Source organism: Pongo abelii, chromosome 4 (assembly GCF_028885655.2).
Source record: "Pongo abelii isolate AG06213 chromosome 4, NHGRI_mPonAbe1-v2.0_pri, whole genome shotgun sequence".
In the NCBI taxonomy this organism is placed as follows: Eukaryota; Metazoa; Chordata; class Mammalia; order Primates; family Hominidae; genus Pongo; species Pongo abelii.
Window position 1 is genome coordinate 169,537,551 of NC_071989.2, and position 26,291 is coordinate 169,563,841.

General features: G+C 40.5%; 1 protein-coding gene across 1 annotated transcript in view; it reads right to left on the reverse strand.

Annotated features, from left to right (window-relative positions):
• Positions 1-26,291, reverse strand: part of ATP10B (ATPase phospholipid transporting 10B (putative)) — a 275,470-nt gene that overhangs the window by 196,471 nt on the left and 52,708 nt on the right. Inside the window, exon 2 of the mRNA XM_054556179.2 lies at positions 14,032-14,099. The gene's annotated coding sequence lies outside the window, so the exon portion shown is untranslated. The remainder of the gene's footprint in view (positions 1-14,031; positions 14,100-26,291) is intronic.

The following is a 26,291-nucleotide window of genomic DNA, read 5'->3' on the forward strand; positions in this document are numbered from 1 at the left end:
ACCTAAATCTACTCTCTTACCAAATTTCTAGTATAGAATACAATATTATTAACTATTATTCTCATGCTGTACCTTAGCTCTCTGTCCCATCTTGCTTTTCTCCAAGCCAGAGTTGGTAAGAAAAATGTATCTGTGGTAGGAAGGATTCTAAGATGGTCCCCAAGATTCCTGGCTCCTGTTTCACACATACTGTCTCCCACTCATTCAGTTCCATACTATTCTAGGTACTGCTGGGAAGGGGTATGGCAGATGTATTTAAGGTCCCAAAGCAGTTTACCTTAAGACAGAGGTTAACCTGGATAAGGCTAATCAGGGAAGCCCCTCCAAGGGCTCTTCCTGCAAGAGAGATTTGAAGTGTGACAGGTGAATACTTAAGTCGCTTCCATAACTTGGCTATTATGAGTAGCACTGCAGTGAACATGGGAGCAGAGATTTCTCTTTGACATACTGATTTCAAATCTTTTGGGTAAATATCCAGAAGTGAAATTGCTGGATCATATGGTAATTCTGTTTTTAGTTTTTGAGGAACCTCCATATAGTTTTCCACAGTCACCACTAATCAACATTTCTGATAATAGTGTATGTACAAGGTTTCCCTTTTCTCCACAAGCTCTTAATACTACCCTCAGATGACGCCTGCAAAGTGTATCATCCCTTATGGGTTTGTGTGCCAGGTTGACTTTTCTGATCTGCTCATTTCCTCCTGGACACTGTGCCTGTCATCCAGGAAGCCAATGGGAGGTGGTGTTTGTGGGATGTGGCTGTGATGCCTGGACTGTGGTCTTGTGTCCTCTAACAGCAGTTCCTAACCTTTTGGCATCAGGTACCAGTTCTGTGGAAGACAATTCTTCCAGGGATGTGGGGGCATGAGGATGGTTTTGGGATGAAACTGTTCCACCTCAGATCATCAGGCATAGATTATTGTAAGGAGCGAGCAACCTAGATCCCTGGCATGCACAGTTCACAATAGGGTTTGTGCTCCTATGAGAATCTAATGCTGCCAGTGATCTGACAGGGGTTGGAGCTCAGGCAGTAATGCTCGCCTGCTGCTCACCTCCTACTATGCTGCCCGTTTCCTACTGGTCCATGGCCTGGGGGTTGGGGAACCCCTGTCCTAAAAAGTCAGTCTTCCCTGGGGCAAGTCAGCGATGCTTAACTCAGACAGATTCCCAGATGTCTCTGGGTTTGCAATTCTAACTGAAACCCACAGTGTAAGTCTTTAAGGAGAAATCTGTTGGTAGCTCTAAACAGTTGCTGACACGTGGAAAAACCAGGACTGCATGGACAACACTTAAGACAATCAACCATGAAAACTATTCTGCTAATTTTTAGAATTTTGTTGTGCTGACTCAGTAAGAAGGCTATTCGAAGGAAATCAGGAACACCAAGGGTGTATTTGTTGTTGTTATTTGTTAATTAACTTTGTGGTTCTGTGACCTTCGGGTTACTTAGCCTCCCTAGGGCATGTGTTAGTGGGTCCCTGAGATTGTTCTAAGGACTGATGCTAATCTGTTTGCTAAGAATCACCTGAGGAGTTCTGAAAAGTAGAGAAGCCTGGTCTCATTCCTTAGACGTGTTGAAAAATAGTTGTAGTCTTAGCTAATGGAAGCAAATAGCTTTGTTTTAGACAGGCTTTGTAATGGCTTATCAAAGGAATAGGGAGGTACATGAAGCTGAGAGCCTGAAAACGGGCTGGATGGGTAGGAAGTCTGGGTCCCAGCCACATGTATATTTTAAAGGCACCTTGTGTGATGCTGATGTTCAGTTGGAATTGGGACTGTCTTGGCGAGGTGGTTTCTGGGGTAATTTCCAGCTCTGTTGGAATGATACTAATACTACTAAGAAGATTGCCCATTTATTCAGCTAAATAATTTATATGCTATTTGTTAGGTATATTAGCAGCTCCAGAGCGGCTAATAGCTGGAGAGTTATAGATTTGGAGCAGTTAATATTTTTCCAACATCACAGCAAGCAAGTGGCAGATCTAGGCCTTAAACTCCATTCGACTTGACTCTTAACCATTCTGCTACCATTTATTCTTCAGCAGTATAGTGGCAAGTTCTGGGTGAAAGAGTTTTAGGGCACCAGAAACATCCCACCTCTGTTCCACCGAGCAGTTACATGGTATGTGGATATTCCTATGCCTGGCAGACAGTCTTATTGTGGGCACCCTGACCTCCTAGCTCCTTTGATCACAGAATCTAAGTAAAAGGATCGTGTTTTCATTAACAACAAAAGCTACTTTACAAAAAACTAATACAGTGGCTCTGAAAGCTCATGGGTCATTTGCCATTGTAAAGACTCAGGGAAACTTTTGTGGAGTCATCACACTTGTAAATTTTCTTCTCCTCTGTTTATTCATATACGGACTCCCGATTTAGTGCTTTCCTCTGCAGGTAGGAAAATGCAGCAGTTTTTCCTGAGGGCTCTAATTGAGGATGATGTTTTCTTCTGCTGTGGTTCATTAGAAGCGTTTCCAGTGTAACCCCAGGAGGTGGACATACAAAGTAAATGACATTGGTCTTCAGTTCTGCCCCATAGGAAGAGCAACTGGAGATCCCAGCAACTTAATGACAGCTAATGAGGACAGAGCTCTCCCCAGGTTGTACTGGCTGTGCAAAGCAGCCTCCGGGTGTTATCACATTTCCCCCGGAGAAGCAGCTGAAATCTAAGTGTGCCTAAGAACCAGGGATATCCAGGGTTCTGATTCCCTTTCATCAAATTGTTGCATGACTTTAGGCAAATCTCTCAATCTTTCTTGATATTCAGAATTTGTACACGGGTAAAATGAGTTAAAAACACCCTCTGTTGGTGGCTTGAGGCTTAGGGAGACATCATATCTGCAAGCTGTTGGCAAAGAATTATGTGCTTTGCCAGATTTGGCTCTATTAACTGTGCCCCCACTTCCTTGGCACAGTCTGGGACCATTGTTTATATTTTCCTGAGGTGACTTATGTGTTGGGAGGCAGGTGGAAACCTGGTCCATGAAGGACTTATTGCTTTAGATTTCTTAATTTCAGGTTGGGAACAAAAATACAAATCTAGTCTGTATTTTGCTGGGTGTTATGTTTTGCAAGTAACGGAGACACAAACTTAGGCTCCAGCTGCGTCTGGCTTTGTCTGTTTGTGAAGGGCAAGGCCTGTTTGTTTTCTGCAGGGAGCCTCTCTTTTCTGCCTTGTTTTTACTCCCAGTTAACAATCTCACAGTGTCTTAGGGTTGCACAGAGTCTCCCTCACTGGAGGGGGTGTAACTATGAGCCATAAATAAAGCCAGCAAATGGGGAAAAATCATGCTGATAGTATTTTACTTGTGCCAGCATCACTGCCTCCGTGGACCCACCAGGCACCTATGGATATTCAGATGAATCTTCTGAATCAGGGAGGCAGAACTGAAGTTTGTTTGACTCCTTTGAACACAACTCTGTTCGTGATCTGTAGCAGCTCTGCAGAAGTCACTAGCCGTGGCTGTGTTTATCAGTCAGACCCCTGGGCTTTGCCCTGGCTTTTGTCTCCCCAGGCCATGCCTGTCTGCACACAGCCAAGTCAAACTCTATTTCCAGGGGCTGAAGTAGACCTGTATCTGCCACTGGCCAGCCTAACAAAGCTTGCCTCTCGAGGACAGAGGTGTTTGAAAATGCAACTAAGCAGAGTGCAGAAAGGCAGATTTAGTCAAAGTCCCACTGCCTGATTTTAATTTGATAGTGCCTGCTTTCTTTGTTTTGTTTTCATAGCTGAAAGTCCTTCCTAGTATACATATTTTTTAACCTCTGAGGATTACTATAGGAGCATAGGGCACAGAAAAATAAGATGCACCTTATATGTGATTGGATATGGACTACAGCACTGACATAACTTTTTGTTCTAGCTCCAATCCCAGTCTCAAGTCAGCTTGACTCCTTTAAACAATGTAGTGAACTATTCTTGTATGTTGCCTGGGTTTGAATCCAAGCTCCACCACTTACTAGCTACATGGATTCAAGAACTCATTCTGCTTTCTACAAGTTTCAGGTTTTTTTTTTTGAGATGGAGTCTCGCTCTGTTGCCCAGGCTGGAGTGCAGTGGCGCAATCTCGGCTCACTGCAAGCTCCACCTCCTGGGTTCATGCCATTCTTCCGCATTAACCTCCTGAGTAGCTGGGACTACAGGCGCCCACCACCATGCCCGGCTAATTTTTTGTATTTTTAGTAGAGACGGGGTTTCACCATGTTAGCCAGGATGGTCTTGATCTCCTGACCTCATGATCCACCTGCCTCGGCCTAAGCTTCAGATTTTTAACCAGTAAAAAGGAGAGAATAATTGTAGCTGCCTCACAGGCTTTTGGAGAGATTAAATGAGCACCCACTAGTATCCTATAAATATTAGCTATGGTGGTTACTGTCAAGAGTATTCAGGGAGATTTTAACTAGGTGTCCTGGGGCAGCTTTACGAAGGGAATGGATGGCAGGCATGTCAAGGGATCTGATAGTATCATATCAGGCTGTAAACTCCATGGGGGCCAGGATTGTGCCTTGCTCACTTATTTCCCTATCCTCAGTGCTTGGAACATAAGAGGTGCCCATAAATATTTGAAGAATTAATGAGGCAGATGACCTAAGTTCAAGTCCCAGTTCTGCTACTTTTGGTCTTGGGCAAGTTATTTACCTTCTTGGATTCTGAGTTTGTACATTTATGAAATGAGGAGAAACAATCTTTCAGGAACAGCTATAAAACTAGTCAGCTGGTACTGTGTGCTTACTATATGCCAGGCACTGGCTAGGTATGTCCCAGGGGCTACATTGTCTGATTTTTCACAGCAGCCCTGTGAGGTAGGTGCAAGTACTGCTCTGTTTTGTAGCTGGTGTAACTGATATTTACAGAGGGCAAGAAATGTACCAGAGTGACACAGCTACTGAGTGATGGAGATGAGGTTTCCAACCACTTAGACTGGTCCCATACTTTGTGGATGCTCTATGCCTCATACAGACTCTGGGATAAAGCAGGAACTCAAAATGTAGCCTCTGCTACTGCTTTTATTAGTAAGATTTTTTTTCCTGTGACACTTGGCCCAAGGGAAAGGTTCAGTCAGCCTAGTCATCTCTATGCTTATAACAATACGTCCATACTTGAAAAAGCCCAGTCAGAACTCAGAGGCTGAGATTTCTCTGTGTGTTTTTGACACCCTGGCCAGCATACTGATTTGAAAATTGAAGCAAACACATGTCTTCAGAATGATTTTAGTTGGGCACTTGCTAGTAACTTCCACAGGCAGCCAACCAGGAAGGCAAGGGAAAGAGTAGGTTGACACTTTTGGGGAGCCCTGAGTGATCTGGCAAATGGGGATAAAACAACGTAAAGGCAGGTGCCTGAGCCAGACCCTGCCTCCCTGATGTGATGGCAAATTATAAAGTTGGGGGAAAGCTTGAGAGGGATAGGATCTTTGAGGTCATGTAATCCCAGTGAGGAAAGACGACCAGAGTAACAAGGATATTCAGAGATATGGAAGGGATGGCGATGAAGGGTCACTGATGAAGGGTCTGCATGAACAACCCCTAAAGTGGGCACCCATGGTTTGTGCCAGGCCAATGTCCACTGCTCCATTTTCTGGTGACAGTATCTTGGTTTGGGGAACTGCCCACACAAGTTAAATATGTTGACCTGAAGCTGATGCTCTCCTTACTGCACCGTACTATCACTGCTCAAGGCTGCCCTACCCTCCTATTAATAGATAAATCCTGCTAGCCAGTCCATGGAAGAGTTCCTACACTTGCTTCCCACAGCTGCATTGGGAAATCCAAAGATGGAAGATGGAGCATTAATTTCTCTAGCCTTCCAGCAAAGTCACATAATACAAGTACCTTTCTCTCATGGTAGCATTGTGGGGCTTGTTCAGCTAAGATACCAATTATTGAAGCAAAGTGAGAATCAGAGAATTACACAGGATGTGTACAGAAGCTGGCTATATGTTCCTGTTATTAATTTCACTATCCCCAACCTGGCTCCAGCAGTGACTATGTGGTTTTTATATAATCAGCAAAAAGCTACTAAACACCACCAGTGAAAGCCAAGTATTTTTCGAAACAATTCTCTAGAAGATATACTTATTGCAGCATTGCATATAAAAGGAAAAGATTTAAATCCACATAAATATTCATCTATAAGGAGCTGTTACATAAATTTTGGTACATTTCTACTATACAATATTATGTGGCCATTAAGAAGAATAAGTAATGGTTGTATATACTAATATAACACAATCTCTAAGAAGTAACAGGTGAAAAAAACCACCTACAGAGACTGGGTGTATCACTTAGGTTATAAAAAAATAAGGGGCATCCACATGTGTATTTGTATGGATATAGACTCTCACCGGAAGGATACACACATACAAAGTGGTTGCTTTAGGGGAGAAAAGTGGAGAGGCTGTAGACAGGCTCTACAGAAAGCTTAATTTTCAGTAAATATTCATAATGCATTAAACGTGCTTTTTACCATGTCCACGTATTATCTATTTAAAGTAAACACATAAATAATTTTAAAGCCATAATAAATAGTTCTTTATAAAGTATAAAACTTCACTTGGAAACAGCATCTGAACTTTCCTCTTTCACTCAATCCCAATGAGGTGGCAGCATTTAAAAGCATTTTATTTTCTCCCACAGTGGAGACCACAGCTCCAAGGGTGGAAGAAAGACTGCTCCAATCCTACAATATCCTTCCTTAAGAGATTTGATGACACAAAGTGAAAGGAAGAAGTTGTCCAAACTCCTACTCATTCAGTATTTCTTCAAAAACTCATAATAGAGCAAAGAAGAGGCTGAAAGTCAGCTTCTCCCCTCTCTTTTAAGTATCTGGGCAGCAGAAGCATCCAACTCTGTCCCATAAGCCTACTTGATTGTCATCTAGGAAGTCATGGACCAGAGAATGTCACATCCAGAGAACATCAGCTCTGGGCAAGACAATCCATTGTGGTGTGAATAAAATAACTTCTATTCATAATCACTTTTATCCAAAAATATTTACTTTTTTAAAATTACAGATATGTTATAAATACATATACATATAGTAAGGGCGTATTCTGAAAAGTTATTGCTAATAGGGGTACATTGTCAAAATATTTAGACCACTTTATCAGCTAATTCCAGAGAGGCAAAAGGCACAGTGGCAATAACACCAGTGTTAAAGTCAGGTGGATTTGTGTCTAAATCCCAGCTCTGTTCCTTATTAGCTGTGCTACCCTGAGTGAGTGATTCTGCTTCTCTATGTCTAATTCATCACTTGTAAAAATGGGATAATAGTAGTAGGCATCTTAAGAGTGACCATGGTGAAGAGGGAATGGAATAAAGCCTGTGCAGCATTGAAGCAAAGGGAGAATGATCAGAGAATTACATAGGAGGTGTGCAGAAGCTGGTTATGTGTTCCTGTTATTAATGTCACTATCCCCAACCTGGCCCTAGCAGTGACTTTGTGGTTTTTATATAATCAGAAAAAGGCTACTAAACACCAGTAGTGAAAGCCAAGAACTTTTCAAAACAATTCTCTAGAGGATATACTTATTGCAGCGTTGCATATAAAAGGAAAAGATTTAAATCAACCTAAATATTCAGAATGGCTCCCACTGATTCCTACCCCCTAAGATTTACACCCTTGTGTCTTCCCCTGGCCTTGAGTAGACATAGTGACTTACATCAGTGAACATATTAGGCAAAAGTGATGGGATGTCACTTCTATAATTAGGTTACAAAAGACTGTGACTTTCCTCTTGCTAACCGTCTCTCTTACTCTTCTTGTGTATATGCCCTAAAGGGGAGGGCAAGCTGGCAAGAAACTAAGGGGAGTCTCTGGACAATGGCCAGTGAGGAATTGAGACCCTCTGTGCAACAGCCTTGGAGGAACTGAGTGTGACTAATCACCGTGTCAGTGAGCTTGGAAGTGGATCCTTCCCCAGTTGAGCCTTCAGGTGGGCCTGCAGTCTTGGCTAATACCTTGATTGTGTCCTTGTAAGAAACCCCTGAGACAGAGAACTCAGGTAAACTCCTCAAAGATTCCTGACCCATAGAAACTGTAAGATAATGTGTATTATTCTTTTAAGGCAGTTAATTTGGGGGAGATAATTTGATATTTGTCGATAGAAAAATAAGGTAGCCTGCAAGTACTTAACAATGGATGCTGTATAAAAGCTCAGTAAAAGCTGTGGTATGGAATATCACATAGCAGATGTATGGCTATGTCCTTATCTCATACCCATAGCAGACATCACTGATCACAAAATATTTTCTCCTGGTGAATCCAGATGCAGTCTCAGAATATTAACACTAAAGTCCAGGAAGCTATCAACTGTTCAGACAAAACCAATTCTAATCTAGTCAGTACTTATCATCTCTTTACTCTAATATGTAATATTCGTTTAATGGGAGACAAATTCTTTCTTTCATGGTGAGAGATAGTACTGCTAATTATTAGAACAAATCTTTGAATGTATACAAAATATAAATGGCTGACATTTCATTTCAAGAATAGATTTTCTTCTAGAGGAGGGTGAGAGAGACTGAGAGTACTGGAAACCTTAAGAGAATGGAGGAGATAAGCCTAGAAGTAGAAGCTGGGAGCATGGAAGCTCACCTTATCTCTCCTTTTAAACCGTGATTTAGCCTTTTTATAGGGTGCCATATAAATATGCATGTTTTTTGGTGATTTCATAGAACATAATTTATTCTTTTTTATACAATAACATCATTTAATCACAATACTAACAATGCATTTGTTTCAGAAATGCAGGCAGTTGAGATTAACCACATATAAAACTCTAAGGTAGTATGTTCAGACTTAAACATCTAGAAAATAGTTTCCAGACTTAAAAATAGTTATTAAATCTCCTTTGATCACACTAAAAACTTCACTTCTATCTGTGCATCTCATTGGGGTTATTTCCAGGAACATTTTTCCCCCTTTACCCCAGTGTACTGTGTAATAACTGGATTCCCGAACTGAACACTCCTGAAACTTTTCCTACTCAACCACAAGAGAATTTATTCTTAATTTCAATAGATACTTTTAGATTCCAGCAATTGTTTAGAATTCATGATCTACTCAGGTCTATAAATTGTGATGGCATCATTAAAGTGACTACAGATTATACTGCACTATATTCTAGGGAGGCTTTTTCCTTTGATTTCATAGTAAATGTGTTACATGTGTCATATTTATCTAAATTCAATGCATAAAAGTAATAGCATGTTTATATCTTAAGGGCTGCCATTTTGAACAAATGAAGGAATGGAGGGGAAGTTGCTATGGAAATGATGAAATTGTCAAAGGAGTAAATTGTTGTTTTGAAATAGGGAACATATCCTTCAACTCAGTATGAAATGTGTTCTTTGCCCAGTACAATAATAGTGTGGGCTATTTAAATAATGTACTTTTAGTATTTATGTGCTTCATTTTGTTGATTAAAGCAGAGAGATCTCTCGAAAATAAGAAGAAATCCAGGTGAATGACCACAAGGAATTGTCCTTTAGGTCCATAACATGCATATGAAATACCTGGGGATCTTGAGAAAATGTATATTTGGACTCAGTAGGCTGGTCTGGGTGAGGCCTAGAATTCTGCATTTCTAAGGAGGTAGTAGGTGCTGTGGCTGTGGATGCTGCTGGTCTGCAGATCTCACTTTGAATTGCCAAATAGCAATTGTCCTTTTGCCTTGGGGATGTTTCAAAGATTTTTAGGTCAATGCTGCTCTACCTCCAGGAGCCTGTGGTATTGTCGGTTTGTGATGGGTACAGGGTGTCTGTTCAGTTAGCTCTTTTGCTGGGCACAGAACTCCAGACAGACATTAAGTGAGTTAGGGAAATTGAAAACCACCGTTGCTGCTCTGGGAAGGATGACAAGAATTCAAGAAACTTAGGTAAGATCCTGCATGATATGATAGAAAACATCTTTGGAAATAGGAAAGGCCAATAAATATCATTTATGGAAAGAGAAAAAATATTTCATTTTCCAGTGTGCTTTGGAGCAACTCAAACTGGCACAACATAACAGAACCCATCCATTTTGCAATCTATAGAATTCACTATAAAGTCACATGTCCAAGTTTATTCCTACTTTAGTTTTCATAATCGCACAGCAACCTATCTTGTTTAAAACTGGAAGTAAAATATAAAAATAAATCAAATGCTGGCCATAAAAATAGGTTGACCTTGAGGCCAGGGTTGAGTGGTTTACATTAAAGACAAACTCTTGACTGACAAGGATGTTCCTTTTACTACAACCTGTTCCTTATACAATACTTTCTGAGGCAGAATTAATTTTTTGCCTTAAAACAGTAGAGTAATGCCTAAAATTGTATGGTTCTACATTTCAATTGTTGTGGGATAGAAAGTATTATATACAAAAGAGATACTGGGGGGTTGAGTAAGGAGATTGGGAAGATAATAGATTCCCTAGAAATGTCACTCTTTAGGAAGTTTCTTGCAAATCTCTTCCTTTCGGAAATATTTTCTATATAATTTATTCACTCTTTCACCCAAAAATGTTGAAATGCAGTAATGTAAATATATTAAACATTTGCTATATATTGGTCAGTAACAGCAACAACCACCAGAACTGGCTCCTGCCCACAGGGAGTTTACAGTTTAGACAAGGCACAGAGAGTCATTGCTGAAGTAAACACTAAAACAAATCTAACGGTTGTCTGCAATAACAGCAGTTTTCTTATTTGTTCTGTGACAACTCGGTGTAAAAATGTGGCATCAGCAAAGTTTACATTTATTGCACTTTGTCCCCATTTTCTTCTTCCATACACAGACACACACACAAACACAGACACACACACACACACACACTCTCACACTTTAGGAGCCCAGCTTCACAGGCATATCTGAGCCTCCAGAAGGGATCCTGCAGTATCAATATTCTAGTCCTCTATGGTTCTTCCCTCCCATCCCTGACCTAGCAGTGACTCTTCAAGGAGCTTACTAAAGAGACAACAATATGTGCAGAGAAATATCTCTGTGCACAAGAATGTTTTGATGTAATTAAAAATAGTGACGATATAGCTAAGAATGACAGGTATAGTTTAAAAGAGGATTGAGTAAAGAAATTATCATTAATTCCTGAGATGCAATACTAATCAATGGCAAAAAATGACATGTACACACACACACACAAACTACAAAGGAAAGATGTCTATAATATTGAGTTCACAAAGCAGGTTTGAGAATAGCTTGTATAAAAGGATCTCACTATGTAACACTGTATTCATGTGTGTTATGTGTTTATACATAACAGGTATTTCCATTATATAGAAGTATATATACACATATATTACAAATTACATATACACATGTAAGTTGTATACCTCCTCCAGGAGGACTTTTTAATTCAAAGGAAATTTTTTATTTTCTTCCATAAGTTATTGGGGTACAGTTTGGTTACATAAGTTCTTTAGTGGTGATTTGTGAGATTTTGGTGGACCCATCACCCAAGCAGTATACACTGCACCATATTTGTAGTCTTTTATCCCTCATCCCCCTTCCACTCTTCACCCCAAGTCCCCAAAGTCCATTGTATCATTCTTATGCGTTTGTGTCCTCATAGCTTAGCTCCCACATATCAGTGAGAACATACAGTGTTTGGTTTCCAATTCCTGAGTTACTTCACTTAGAATAATAGTCTCCAATGTCATCCAGGTCACTGCAAATGCTGTTAATTCATTCCTTTTTATAGCTGAGTAGTATTCTATCATATATATATGTATACATATATATATGATTGATATATATTCCATCATATATATGATATATATTTCCATCATATATATGATATATATATGGTTGATATATAACATATATATCATATATACGATATATCATATATATATGATATATATGGTTGATATATATCATATATATGATATATATATGATATATATATAGTTGATATATATATATATCATATATATTGATGGGCATTTGGGTTGGTTCCATGATTTTGCAATTGTGAAACATGCTGCTATAAACATGTGTGTGCAAATATCTTTTTCATATAATGACTTCTTTTCCTGTGGGTAGATACCTAGTAGTGGGATTACTGGACCAAATGGTAGTTCTACTTTTAGTTCTTTAAGGAATCTCCACACTGTTTTCCATAGTGGTTGTACTAGTTTACCTTCCCACCAGCAGTGTAGAAGTGTTCCCTGTTCACTGCCTCCAAGCCAACATTTATTGTTTTTTGATTTTTTGATTATGGCCATTCTTGCAGGAGGACTTCCTTCTATGCATACACACATCCTGTGTCCCACTTATTGTTGCAGCTCATCAGGGAACTGAAATTGAGGAAAATAATAATAGCTTAATCCACCTTGGCCAGGTAGCATATTTGTACTATAGCTGGAAGCTTCGAAGCCCAAGTGGTGTGGATCTTCGAGGCAGATCAATAAAAGACAGATTTTGGGACAGGAAAGTCTTTCTGAAACTCTTGGATTACTTCCTATAAATGACCAAATATAAGGCCATACACAGCTCACAGGAGACTCTTAAAACTGAATGGCGAGATCTTGCAAAATTATCTTCTTTTGGCTGCACAAAGCAATTGCCTATACTTGAATGGTGGTAAGCAATGCTTGGGACAATGAATTTGAGAGTCCTTTTTAATAGAATGAACTCCTGCAGGTAATTTTCAGGCAACAACTCAAATTCTTATCTAAAAAACTAATTTTTAGCTTTTCTTTTCCTGTTGATGTTTTTTCAGGCAGGTGGAGGATTTTCTTAAGTACTTGGTATCTGCGGAGTTATGCACATCTTTGTGAAGAGCCCAGACAAATTAGAAAGTCAAATTAGCAATGCATATTTAATGCTATTTGTAGTTGTTGTTGTTGTTTTTAAGTTGGCAGTGATGTTTACTCTTTGAGGGGGAGTTTATAATTATGCAAATTGGAGAAGCAGTCTGCATATGATATAATGATAATGCCTTGGGTTTTATATCTAGAGTCTAAGTATTTCTTTCATTTTACCCATGACTAGAGGGGAGGTTAGCCAAGGCTGGTGCCTGCTTTCTCTGCCGTGATGGAATATATGAGGTCTTGGAACTTGAGTACCTTTATAAGCTTTCCTCTTAGAGGAAACACTGCTGAGATTTTCATAGTATCATCTTATAGTAGATACTATTGATTGCCTTTGCAATCACTATTCTTTCTTCCTTTTTCTTTCTAATAAGATTTTAGATTTGTTTATATATCCACTTTTCTCCACACAACCATGTAGTTCAGGGAATGTGAGTCCCATTCTTAACATCAAGAAGGGACTAACAATTAGTCTAAACCAATCGTGGTGGTTCCATTTGCTTTGCTAAGGACTGGTTTAGGCAAGGGTGTGTAACACATTTCTGGCCAATAAATGTGAGAGGAAGTTTGCTGGAGACTGATGAAAGAGACAGCCCACTGAAGAGGTCATAATCCAAGTCTTGGTAACATTACTGATTTACTCCATTGACCATCTGTGGACCTCTCTTACCTTGGGACTTCTTATGAGGGCCAACAACTTTTTTCATTTTATTTAAGCCACCTTGAATCTGTACTTTCTGTTACTTGCAGCCAATAGTACATCTTAAGTGATATATAATTTGACAGGTCCTATGTTGTCTGGGGAATATATACAATGGAGAAAGTTTAAACCATTTACTTGGCATCTGACATACCAGATCAGCTGATGTTTATTTTACCGGGTTGGAGGAAGAGATAGCGGTGGTATGTTTTTTTTTTTTTTTTTTTTTTTTAATTTAGACTCAGAGGGTACATGTGCAAGTTTGTTTCATGGGTATATTGAGTGATGCTGAGGTTTGGGCTTCTAATGACCCCATTGCCTAAGAAGTAAAGATTGTACCTGATAGGTAGTTTTTCAAGCATTGCTCCTCTTTCTCCTTCCCTCCTTTTTGAATTCCCAGTGTTTATTGTTCTCATCTTTGTGTCCATGCGTAAGAAATGGTAGTTTCTCATCTTGGCAGTGGAGAGGAGTTCATTATCTCCACCGAGTGAGATGAATAATAGGAAAAACTACTTACTATTCACACCGTTGCTTTCATTGAAACAAATGTCACCAGTCAGTTCCGATTCTCTTGTCAAAGGAAGCCTGCATGACACAGGAGAGAAAAGAAATACAAAATATACAATCTCATTTTAGTATCAGCAATAATCAAGTATTTTGCCCTTTTCTCTTTAACTGGATGGCTTTAGCTTTAGACACACTTTATAGAGCAAGTGGAATAGATTCCCAGGAAGTTGTTTCAGTAGAAACGTTTTATTTCTACCAGGGAATCAGTTCTGCTACTTTATCTGCCACCATACAGAAAGCAAATTATGGTCCCACAGATCCTCAGCTAAATGCCTAATTGCTCCATGAAATGTGTGCTGGTCCAGCCACTCAGTGCATTTCATCTTTTTTGTCACACTGACTGGTTTCAGAATGGGTATGGGATTTTAGACCAATGAAAGTCAGTTCTGAAACTTGTGTTGAAAATGTGGTAGAAGGTCTCTTTCCACTGTACTTGCAATGATGAAGATGGAGACCTAGAGCTGCTGGAAGCCAACATGGGAAATCAAGACTGCAGTTTTGAGCGAGAGGTATCTAGCTTTGATGTTATTTGGACCCCCAGATTTAACTATGATTGAACTTTTCAGTTGTGTGAACTATACATACCCTTCTCTGCTTAGGCTAGTTTTTCGTTTTTTTCTTAAGCCATTGGGTCTGCTGTTTTTCTTATTAAAAAAATCCTCACCAATATAGAAAACAGGGCAGGTATCATAATTTTCACTTCATAGAGTATGAAATAGAAGCTCAGAGAGAGGTCAGGGTGGGAAAATTCAAGACTCCTATTCAAGGGCTCCCTCCATTCCATTCTACTGCCTAACTCTTTCAGTAATTCATTACAGTAACTCATTACAGGAAAGAGTTGACACACTAATTGCTAACTTTACTGACTTTAAACATTTCCCCTTTGGAGACAATGAAGTTTTCTTCCACAAGGCTACCAAGGGAGAGAATCTATATTATTCTAGCAAGGTAAAGATTATTCACACACATATGCACACATACATACTCTATAAAAGGCCACGGTAGGTGCTTTAGATTTGGGCAGAAGATCTCCCTATAGGGTCTGTCCAAGATGCAGCCTGGTTCTTGTTGAAGCCCTCACTCTCCAGGTGACAGCTGAACTAAGTCAATGGACAGCCTCGGCCTCCTCAGTCTTGTCCTCCTGATTTTGGTCATCTGCATGCCAGCTCTCTGGTGGCCTGTGACTAATCACAAACAAACTCTCAACCCAGCTGACTGACCTGCCTAGGGCCCAGTTCATTCTCAGTGAGTCACTAAACAGAAGTCACAAAGAGAAAGTCCACAGCCCAAATCCTGCTCCTTGAAGGGTTTTGACACAGACACACAAACACACACAATTATTTGAACTACATTCACACATCAAAAATTTTTACTTAAAAAGGTTAGATTTCAAGATTCACATAAAAAAATTCCAAAAGGCTGTCAACATTATTTGCATTCCCACACAATGACACAAGCTGAATCTGAGTGGTGTCTACAGGGTTCAGGCAGCGCACATTTACTTCATTCACTGTATTTCCTCATCTGTCCTCCTTTCCTCACTTCTGCCACATACCTGGCTGTGTTTTCAACCCCTGCCCTAACCTTTCTACAACCTGTTATTGGTGGCTAAGCCAACTGAGATGCCACCTTGCCCTCCAGTGGCCATGTCTGGAAGCAGCCTGGATCCAGCCAGGTTTCCATCTTGGCCTCCAGTTCTTCCATAAATAAAATGGCACTGCTGTGTGACTTTTTAATTTTCTCTTATCCTTGTTAAACCTTCCAAGTCCTCTGTAGAAAATAGGAATTATTTATTTAAATCAGAGAAATAAGTTAATAAATGCTCTTGTGAAAATAAAGCTTCCCTGTGTCCTGCGTGGGGGGGCAGGAATTTGGGGAGGCTGTATGGTGGAATCAGCTAGGCACTGGAGGAGGTGTCAGAAGATTGGGACACTCTGTGATCTTTTATACTTTTATTTCTGTCTCTTGACCTTGGTTTTCCTGTCTATCAAATAAGGAAGCCATGTGTGCTAGATCAGAAGTTATAAACTGGTGGCCCCATAGGCAATATCCAGCTAATAGATGGTATTATTCCCCCTTATTAATTAGATGCCAACAGCTAAAAAGAATGTTTCAATTAACAATCCAGATTACAGACTTCTTGGAACTGTCTAGTAACAATCACCAATGGTCCAGTGATGGTTAGATGGGGTAAAGTTTTGCCCCAGTCCTCATCTACTTCCTAGAGGTCATACATTCACCTTCACCACCTGTTTTATTTGTTACGTTCCTCTTGCCATTATAGGCATTTGCTCTTCCTACTCTCCAGTGAGATGACCTCTAGAAACCCTTTAGCCCTCATTCTGTGAGTGGAGGCTGGTGCTCTGAGGGTTAGAGACAGACAGTCTGGAGAAGAGGAAAAAGTTCTGAGCAAAAAGCTCACCCTGGGACATTCCAGTAAACCTTAATGAATTGCTCCTCCTCCCCACTTGGCCAACAGTTGAAACAGCGAGACACCCAGGCCTTTGTGAAGGTCCCACTACATGGTTAAACCTAAAAAGGCAACAGCGGGTTTTGAAAGTAGAAATATTCTTCCGTTGGGGTTGCTAGCTGAGTCTCTAAGTAATTTGCAATTCAAGTGTCTCTTTGTTTTGTATGAAAATTTGCTGCTATCTGGAAAGTGGGGAAGAGCTAAATTGCATCCTGCTGGTTTTACTTTGGCTGTATCAAAAAAGAAACTGTTAATCTGGTTCCATAATTAACTTTCCTGTTCTAAAAAGGCCCTGGGAGAGAGTCCAGAGGGTGGCTGTCAACTCCCTGCCTATCTTCTCAATAACTCCTTTCAATAGAATGCCTGAAAGGAGAATGACTCCAGGTGGGGATTGGTCTTGATTTTCTAATTTTCTTCTCCTTTATCACCATCCAACCACTATTTAGTGAATAGCTACAGTGGGTAAGGCACTGTGCTGACTAGTTGTGTGCCTAAAGATAAATAAATCCCTGTGGAGCTGCCAGAGAACATAAGTAAGTTAACTTTCCATCCATCCGCCATCTATCCATCCACTCATTCATCCAAAATGAATGAGCAGATGAATATAGAAACAGTTAGGTTTCTATATTATGCCAGACACTGTGCTAGGCATCGGTATGTGATACATACAAAGATGACTTAATCAACGTTCAAGAATTCTAAAGTGAAGAGATGAATTCTGACTAGGGCCTCAATAGTTGGCTTCATGGAGAAGATAGCATTTACATTTACTTTGGCCCCTTTATATTTATGTGCATGCATACATGAGCGCACACACCCTCATGTACATGCACCCACACATGTGGTTGAAATGCTGGCGAGACAGGCCAATTGATTCAAGTAGAGGCATGTAGGCTGGGAATTCAGTTTGACCATCACCGGGAGACCCCTTTAGCAGTAGAAGTGGGTTTGAACTAACACTAAGTGCTAACAAATTTGAGTACAGCCATGCAACATTTAATAACAGGGATATGTTCTAAGAAATGCATCATTAGGTGATTTTTTTATTGTGTAAACACCATAGAGTGAACTTACACAAACCCAGATGGTAAAGCCTACTCTACGCCTAGGCTGTATGGTGTAACCTACTGTTACTAGGCTACAAACCTGTACAGCATGTTACTTTACTAAATACTGTAGGCCATTGTAACAAAATAGTAAGTATTTGTGTATCTAAACATAGAAAAGTTACAATAAAAACATAGATAAGGTACAATAAAAATATGGTGGTAAAATCTTATGGGACCACTATTGTATCTGTGGTCTGCTGTTGACTGAAATGTCATTTTGTGGTACATGACTGTACTGCTAGGCACTGTGCTAAGCACTTTGCATCTACTATCTTAATGAAATTTCACGATGCCAAGAGTAATTATTGGCTACAGATTACAGACAGGAAACAGACTCAAGGAAGTTCCCAGGGAACACACAGGCAGAATAGATAGTGGAGATGAGACCTAGGTCCATGTCTGATTTTAAAGCACAAGGTTTAACTTCTAGGCAATATAGCCCGGCAGGGGGTTGGGGATGGGGAACCAAAGGAGGACTTAGGTACCTGTGAACCAATCAAGTTGTCACTCAATCAACAATATATTCATGTAGTCATGCAAATACTGTATATGTTTGCTGAGTACTCTGAAGATTGGGTGTAAAGAAAACAAAATAGGCAAATTCCTTATCCTCTTCGAGCTTCTGTCCCAGGGACCTAACACTGAAGCGCTTCCCTCCTCTAAAGTGCACAAAGGAGAAAGTACAATGAAGCCAGAGTTAATCTCCAAGTTGATCCCCCAGAGGACTACTCATTGGCTGACCTTTGCCTAGTTCCACCCAGATAATTTGGATGGTACCCTGTCGCCTTATTTTCTTTAAAGGACATTTATCTTTTCTCTTCTCTCTGAAATTATTGCCTTGGGTATGATACATCTATTTTCCAATCCTATCTTCAATTGAAACTTGAAAAAAATCTCTAAAGAAGTTGCTCTTTGCAACCCACTCAACAAACCTAAGTAATTTTTCAGTGTTGCTTAGGCTATTTTAGGTCTGGCTTTGAGGAAAGTTAGAGAGAAACCCTCGTCTTAACCCTGGTTCCCAGTTCACATCTGCCTGAGAAAACTACTCCCAGAAGTCACTAAATTCTGCCTTAAACCTAACCCCTGAAACATCTATTATGTGTCTTTTATGAGTTGGTGCATAACTCCCAAGATATATGACGAATCACTCAAAGACACTGCTTTATTCCTGAGAATTAGAACTGGGTAGGAGTCCTGACTGTCAGGGCTATATATAAATATCAAGGAGAAATTACCCTTTGTGTTATTGCACCTGTAAATGAGGAGGACAGTTGAAACAAGATCATAAGTTGACAAAAGGATGAGGTTGCCGAGGGAACCTTGTATTCTCTGGCAGAATAATGGCTCCCTGAAGATGCCCATGTCCTAATCCCCAGACCTGGGGAATATGTTACATCACATGGCAGAGGGAACTTTGCAAGTGGAATTAAGGTTACAGAATTTAAGATTCGGAGATGATGCTGGATCACCTGGGTTGGCCCAGTGTAATCACATGAGTCCTTTAAGGTGAAAGAGGCAGGCAGAAGCGCTGATGAGTTACATGATGATGAAAGTAGCAGTAGGAGAGATCTAAAGTGACAGAGACTGGACCCACTGTTGTTGGTTTGAAGATGGAGGAATGGGGTCATGAGCCAAGGAACCTGGGCAGCATCTAAAAGCTGGGAATAGACCTCAGGTGAAAGCAAGCAAGGAAATATGGGACTGCAGTCCTACAACTGCAAGGAACAAAATTCAGCCAACAACCTAAATAAGAATCCAAAATTTCCCCTAGCACCTCTAGAAGAGAGCACAACTTTGCCAATATCTTGATTTTAGTCTAGTGGGACCCATGCTGGACTTCCGACTTACAGCACTGTAAGATAAATAAAGTTGTGTTGTTTTAAGCTTCTAAGTTTGTGGTAATATGTTAGGGCAGCAATAGGAAATTAATATGCTGACTGTTGGTTGAACCTCTATCCATCGGTAAGTGTGATCTAGGAGCAAGTGCGGCTTGAAACCTGCCTGTGCTCAGTAGGAATTGGTGTCATTAAACATGGCAGAAAACCCAAAATGACAGTGACTTAAACACCTAAAGTCATCTTTTTTGCTTCAAACAAGTCTGGAGATAGGCAGTCCAGGGCCTTCCACCATGGTGGTTCTATGGTGTCACCAGGAAAGAAGGATGATTCTGACTTTCTGCTGTCACTTCCTGGGTTAGTGCTTATTCTTCTGATCCAAAGTGGCTATCAGAGCTCTAGCCATCACACCTCAATTACAGGCAGCAGGATGAAGAAAGTGCAAAGGAAGCTGTTGCCTTAGGAATGCATCTCAGTAGCTGTTTATGATACTAGCACTTCTACCTCATTGGCCAAAACTTGTTCACGGGATCACATATAGCTCTATAGAAGGCTAAGGAGGACAATACACTCAACTAAAAGTTAGGATTCTTATCACTAAGGAAATAAGAGAATGGACTTGGAGAGAAAACTGACAGTATCAGCCTTCGTGTGGTCATTTTTGTGGGATTACTGGATGGTTCTCAAAGGGCCACAGCTATGAAAATGACTCTATCTGGGATGCAAGCTTTTCCCTTCCCACCAACCAAAGGCCCTTCTCTCCCTCTTTACAGTCCTTTCTCCTAACTCCAATTTCCAGTCTACCTTAGTCCTATTCAGTGTTAAGGGCCCATTTCAAATCTTACCTCCTCCAATAAGTTTTGCTAAATTGCACTCAGAGGAAATAAATCCCCCCTTCCCTAAACTTTCATAAACTGGGTTCTATGTACCCCTTGTCACACTCCATTTTATGTGGGTGTTGCTACAGTATGTGAGCATATTATTGCCTTCTGGAATGCAGGCCATCCTTTTATTCACAGTTGTATTTCCCACAATGCCTCAAACACAGCATGAACTCAATATATTCATGATATTATCAGAGAATGTGATCTTGTCCCCCAGTATCCACAGTGTCCCTTTTATCTTAGAAATAAACCCCTTTCCTGGATCTAAGTGTTATCTCGGTACATTGGTTGTGCAGCTAGAGACTTCAGAGTCAAGTCTTTTTTGTGGTTACATGGAACCATGTGACTATGTTAGGGCCACTGGAATATGAGCAGGCATGGTATTTGCAGGTTCTGAGTCACCTCTCTGAAGACAATTCTACTTGCCAGGACTCTTCCCCCCGCCCCCCCAACTTCTTTCCTCTTGGCAGAAAACAGTACAGCAGTCACCTTGGACCCAGAGATGGAAGCCACATGTCAAGGATGGCAGAGCCAACCAGCCAGCTTGTGACTCAGGAATATCTGCAGCTGTCTACTTGCCCTAGATTGCCTACCCACCTTTGGATGTGAGGATACACACACTCTCTCTTCTAAGCTGCTTACTTAGTCTCCAGGGTAGCAGTTTACCTGTGCCTCAATTCATCCACATGATAATGTAATTGGTCACTCTTGGCCTGTGGGTCGAAGTCTGGCTTCCTTTCTACCTGTCCTGTTCCAGGAAGATGATGTTAACCCTAAAATGACATGACCTAAAACACTCAACTGAACACACACATGCCATGCTCTCAAAGCAGTTCAGAGCACTTGATGGAGGTACGGGTCAGACTCTTGCATCCTGCTTAGCCAGGAGGGCTAAGGAAACGGGTTTGTGCCTAGCATTTTATTGTTTCTGCTGGAGTCACTCTTGAAAATATTTTTAATCGGGAGTATGTTCAGACTTCTTAAATAATGTTTTGCACCAACATTTATTGCTGATTCATTCTTCTCAAACCCATCATTTTAGAAAATTGTCTTTTTGCTAAGTATTTTTTGCCATCTGAAACTTTCTCTTCAAAGTTCCATTTTTTTTTTTTTTTTGCCATACCCTTTAGGAGCCTATTTAGACAATTCTGCTGAGCATTCATTTCCTAGCTGACTATTAACAACAAAATGCCTTGTGTCTGTATGTAGTTTTATTTTAATACGTTCCAAAGCCTTTTACAATGGAATAGCACTTAATTATCAGAGAAGCCTGGCAAGTTATGCAGCTTAAGTATTAGTATTTCCACTCTGTAGACCAACACTCTTCAACAATTGTGTGGCGTAACAGAATTTAACTATCCATTCTGAAGTATTTATATTGTAAATACAGTCATACGCTAAATAACATCTTGATCAACAACGGATTGTGTATGCGATGGTAGTCCTGTAAGGTTACAATGGAGTGAAAATTTTCTGTCACCTAGTGCTGACATCATGGCTGTCACAACATTGTATTGCAATTACTTTGTTTATAAACTTAGTGTAGCCTAAGTGTATGGTATTTATAAAGTCAACAGTAGTATACAGTAATGTTCTAGGACTTCACATTCACTCACCACTCACTCACTGACTCAGAGCAATTTCTAGTCTTGTAAGCTCCATTCATGGTAAGCACCCTAATGTGAGTGTACCATTAAATTTTTTTTTCATACTATCTTTTCACTGTATTTTTTCTGTATTTAGATACACAAATACAATTGTCTTACAATTACCTACAGTATTCAATAGAGGAACATGCTGTACAGCTTGTAGCCTAGGAGCACTAGGCTGTACTATATAGCCTAGGTGTGTAGTAAACTATACCATCTACGTTTGTGTAAGTACACTCTATGATGTTAGTACAGGATAAATTGTCTAAAAACATATTTCTCAGAATGTTTCCCTGTCATTGACATGTGACAGTAATTTTTTTATGGTAATAAAATGTCATTCTTTTAATTTATCCCACACATATAATTGACAGTTTTTGAGGAGCTAATATGTCCTAGGAACTGTCCTCAGCATGAGGAACACAGTAATGAATTAGACAGACAATGTCCCTGCTTGTAAGGATCAGGGGAGCAGTTAATGAATTGCCGAATTTTGAGCGGGATGGTGAATGTCTACTGCCTTGTCTGTCCTGCATCCCCTCTTTCCTCTGGGCAACTGATTTCCTGCTGCTCCAATCATGTGATTCTGATGGGGCTGCTGACCACAGAGGAAGGTAGACGATCCAGGTCCGGCTTTTCTTAGTACTGCATTCCTCTGGCCAAAGTGATTGTTTCAAGTGAAGTCACTTGACTTAAACCAAAGCCAATCAAAGTCTTTTTAGGGATTTAGAATTTAGAAAACAGGAAAAGACAGAAGTTCTTTGATTTGTCATCACTGGGCTGGGATGAGATAATCCTGGAGTAAAGTGTGGTGGTACATTTTGGCACATGGAGGAAACCTTTTTGCAATAGAGGAAGCCTCACTTTTCCCACCCAGTGGTAAGTTCTGGCTACATGGGTCTTCTGACTATTCTAAAAACATCAAACTCCTTGGCCTTTTAAGGCATTTTGTTTGGAATGAAATGCCTTCTGCAGCCTCTTTGCCTAATGGATTCCTTCAAGTCTCATCTAAATTTCACAGACCTTCTCTTATTCCTCTACTTAAAGTAGTATCATTGCCAATATACTCTCTCATAGCACAATGTTTATTTCATTAATAGCAATTTCCAAATTACAAAATAGCACTATTGTTACTGCTGTTGTTTTCTCCATATTGTATTATATTCCACAAATGCAAGAAATGCATTTGTCTCATGTATTTATTGTCTCCCCAGCACTATGCACACTGCCTGGCAGAGTGCTCTTAATATTTGTTGAATAAATAAGTGAAAGAACGTGTAAAAAGATAAATGCTTCTCACTGACGTAAGGTTGGAGGTCCATGTTAAATGGAAATTATCCTTCCGTTTCAACATTGGTATGGTACATAAGCTATTTCATTTATCTTTTTACAAACCATCTTTTCAAAAAAATCCTTAATCAAAAGAAAAAGAATATCTTGAGCTGAGTCTCAAACAGGATATCTCAATTGCAAAATATCTTTCTTAAAGTTTCACAGCTACCTAGACAAAAATGTCTTCTCAACATTATAGGAAATTCCCACATTATCATGCATTTGGGTAAAACCATTGAAGACTGGAGTAGAGAGAAGCCTTGACTCAGATTGGTGTCTACTGTACTCTCTTGGGTAAGTCATTTCCCATCTCTGTCCTAAGGTTTCTGTACCTGGCCCCTTTGTTTTCTAGCACTGAGACTTGCAGCAATTCACTCATCTCTGAGCTCCAGGATAGTCACAATGAATAGGGGTGAGAATAGTGGCCCCTAAAGAGATATGTCCATGTGCCAATCTTTGGAACCTATGAATTTTTTTTTAATTTGGGAAAAGGGTCTTTGCAGATGTGATTAACTTAGGGCTTTTGAGTTGAGAGTATCATCCTAGATTATTCAGGTGGGTCCTAAATCCAATGACAAGTGTCCTTATAAGAGAAAGGCAGAGGGAGATCTGAGATACAGTAAAAGGCAACGCACCACAAAACAGAGACTGATGTGATGTGGTCACAAGTCAGGGAATGCCAGCAGCCACCAGAAGCTAGAAGAGTCAGATAATGGAATCTCCCCTACAGCCCCTAGAGGAAGCATGGCTCTGTGAGATTTTGGACTTCTGGTCAGCAGAAGTGTAAGCGAATGCATTTCTGTTGTTTTTAGCCAACAAGTTTGTGGTAATTTATATGGCAGCCCTAGAAAATAAACACAGTCCTCACTTGTACTACAGGTGTGACTGGGGGTCAATCTGCCCCCTGAGTTCAGACCCCACGTTGAGGCCAGGCTTTACTGTCACCACATTTAGTGACCTCACCACACCAAGTCTAAAAACTTTAACAATTGATGTATGTTTAGTAAAAACAGATATGGAGGACACCCTTATGTATATCATACCACAAAGCGTTCTTAAGAATTTACCATTCACATTCCATTCTCCATAGCCACAGCCATTTCTTCTTCTTTTCTCCTGTTCCTTTCCCTGAGAACTCTCTCTTCCAGCCATCCACATCTTCCTTGTCTCCATCACCCTCTCCAAGTCCCGTTAGCCAATACATCAGCAAGTATTTAAAAAGGGCCCCATCTTGTCCAAGATGCTATGGAGAATTCCACTTCTATGAACGTTGTGCAAACATTAATATTGATAATAGTAGTTGGAAGGGTAGTTGCAGCTGACAGTAACTGGTCGTGTGCAAGTAGCAGCCATTGTGTTAAGCACTTTCTTTGTATTATATCTCTCAACCTCCAAAAATAGTACCTTCTAAATGAGTTCCTTCCCAGATGCATTCAGGGTACAAGGCCTGTCACATCCCTAGGACCCTAAGCGGTAGTATTGTCTTGCTACACATTTACAAGCTGGTCTTGCCCTTCCAAAGGATCTCATTCCTCCAGGCGTGCATTTGATTCTAATCAGCAAATTGCAGAGAAAATTTTCCTTTTTATATTTGTTGTACCACAACTGATTCCCTTCCCCTCTGACATCTTGTCTATTATAGACTCTTAATGGGAAATGAGGATCTTGAGAGTGGACTCCTCACACAGGTAACTCCTACCTGCACTTGGAGGACAATAAGGGAATCCAGAGGAGGGGGAGAAAGGGAGAAAGGCAGAAAAGGTGGCTCTTCCAAGCCAGCTGTCTCTTAGAGAAACAAATTGTGGCAGTCTGCCCCAGGAATATCAGGATTTTCTTTAACCTGGAGTTTAAACAGCAATCTTCTTGCGGTGGGAACTGCAGGGAAGGAGTCAGGAATCTAGAGAAAACTTCCACGTACAATCTGTCCCAGCTGCTTGGGGGCACCCAAGGGTGGGCAGCAAAAACTCCCTCTGAGTTGTCAGGGGGTTTTAGAACTCACTAATCACATCCAGCTTCAAAGCCTGTCGAGGAACCAGGGCCCAGGAACCCCTGGCTGGGAAAGGCATCCTTGGCTGCATCTTCCCCGATTGCCTTGCCTGCTACAACAGCTGGGCTCAGACACCCACTGCACGTGGCTCCACTGAGTCCAGCCCACAGATACAGCAGTGGCCCTGGAGGTTACCTAAGGATGCATGCACAACGAATTACTCTCACTTTTTGCATCAGTACAGTACCAGCTCCCTTTTGCTCTGAAAACAACTTTGCAAGTTTATCCCCACCTGCGTCCCTCCACTCCTGAGGCCACGAGCTTTGCTAAATTGTTTGCCGTGAGTTGCTCCTGCAGCACTTTTCCAGTCCCTCTCTGCTTGAACTTACATCACATCTTAGAATGATTTGTATCCACCTCTGATCTTGCCTCCAGTCTAAGTACTTTGAAAGTAGGGGTTATATTTTATATATTCCATGTTCCCTAAGTGCCTAGCACTTGGCCTTTCATATAACATATACTCAAATGTTTTTGTTTTACTAAACAACTATTCATTTAGTACAGGGACTTTATAAGGTGCTGGGTGAACAAACTAGGAGGAAACAAACTAGTGGAACGGCTGGTGAGCAAACTTATGTTTTAATGAGAAAGCTAAGAAAATACACAAGCACACACACAGAAAGACAGAGAGAAAGCATTAATATGATACTAAATGATGCTAAATACAAGAAAAGAAGCTGTGCATGGTGACACATGCCTGTAATCCCAGCTACTTGGCAGACTGAGGCAGGAGAATTGCTCAAGCTCAGGAGTTTGAGACCAGCCTGGGCAACATACCAAGACCCTGTCTTGAAAAGAAAAGAAAAAAGAAGAGAAAAGAAACAAGTGTGGAAATGGAGAAGAGATAATGAAAACAAGGAGCTTAGATAAGGTGGGTAAGGGAA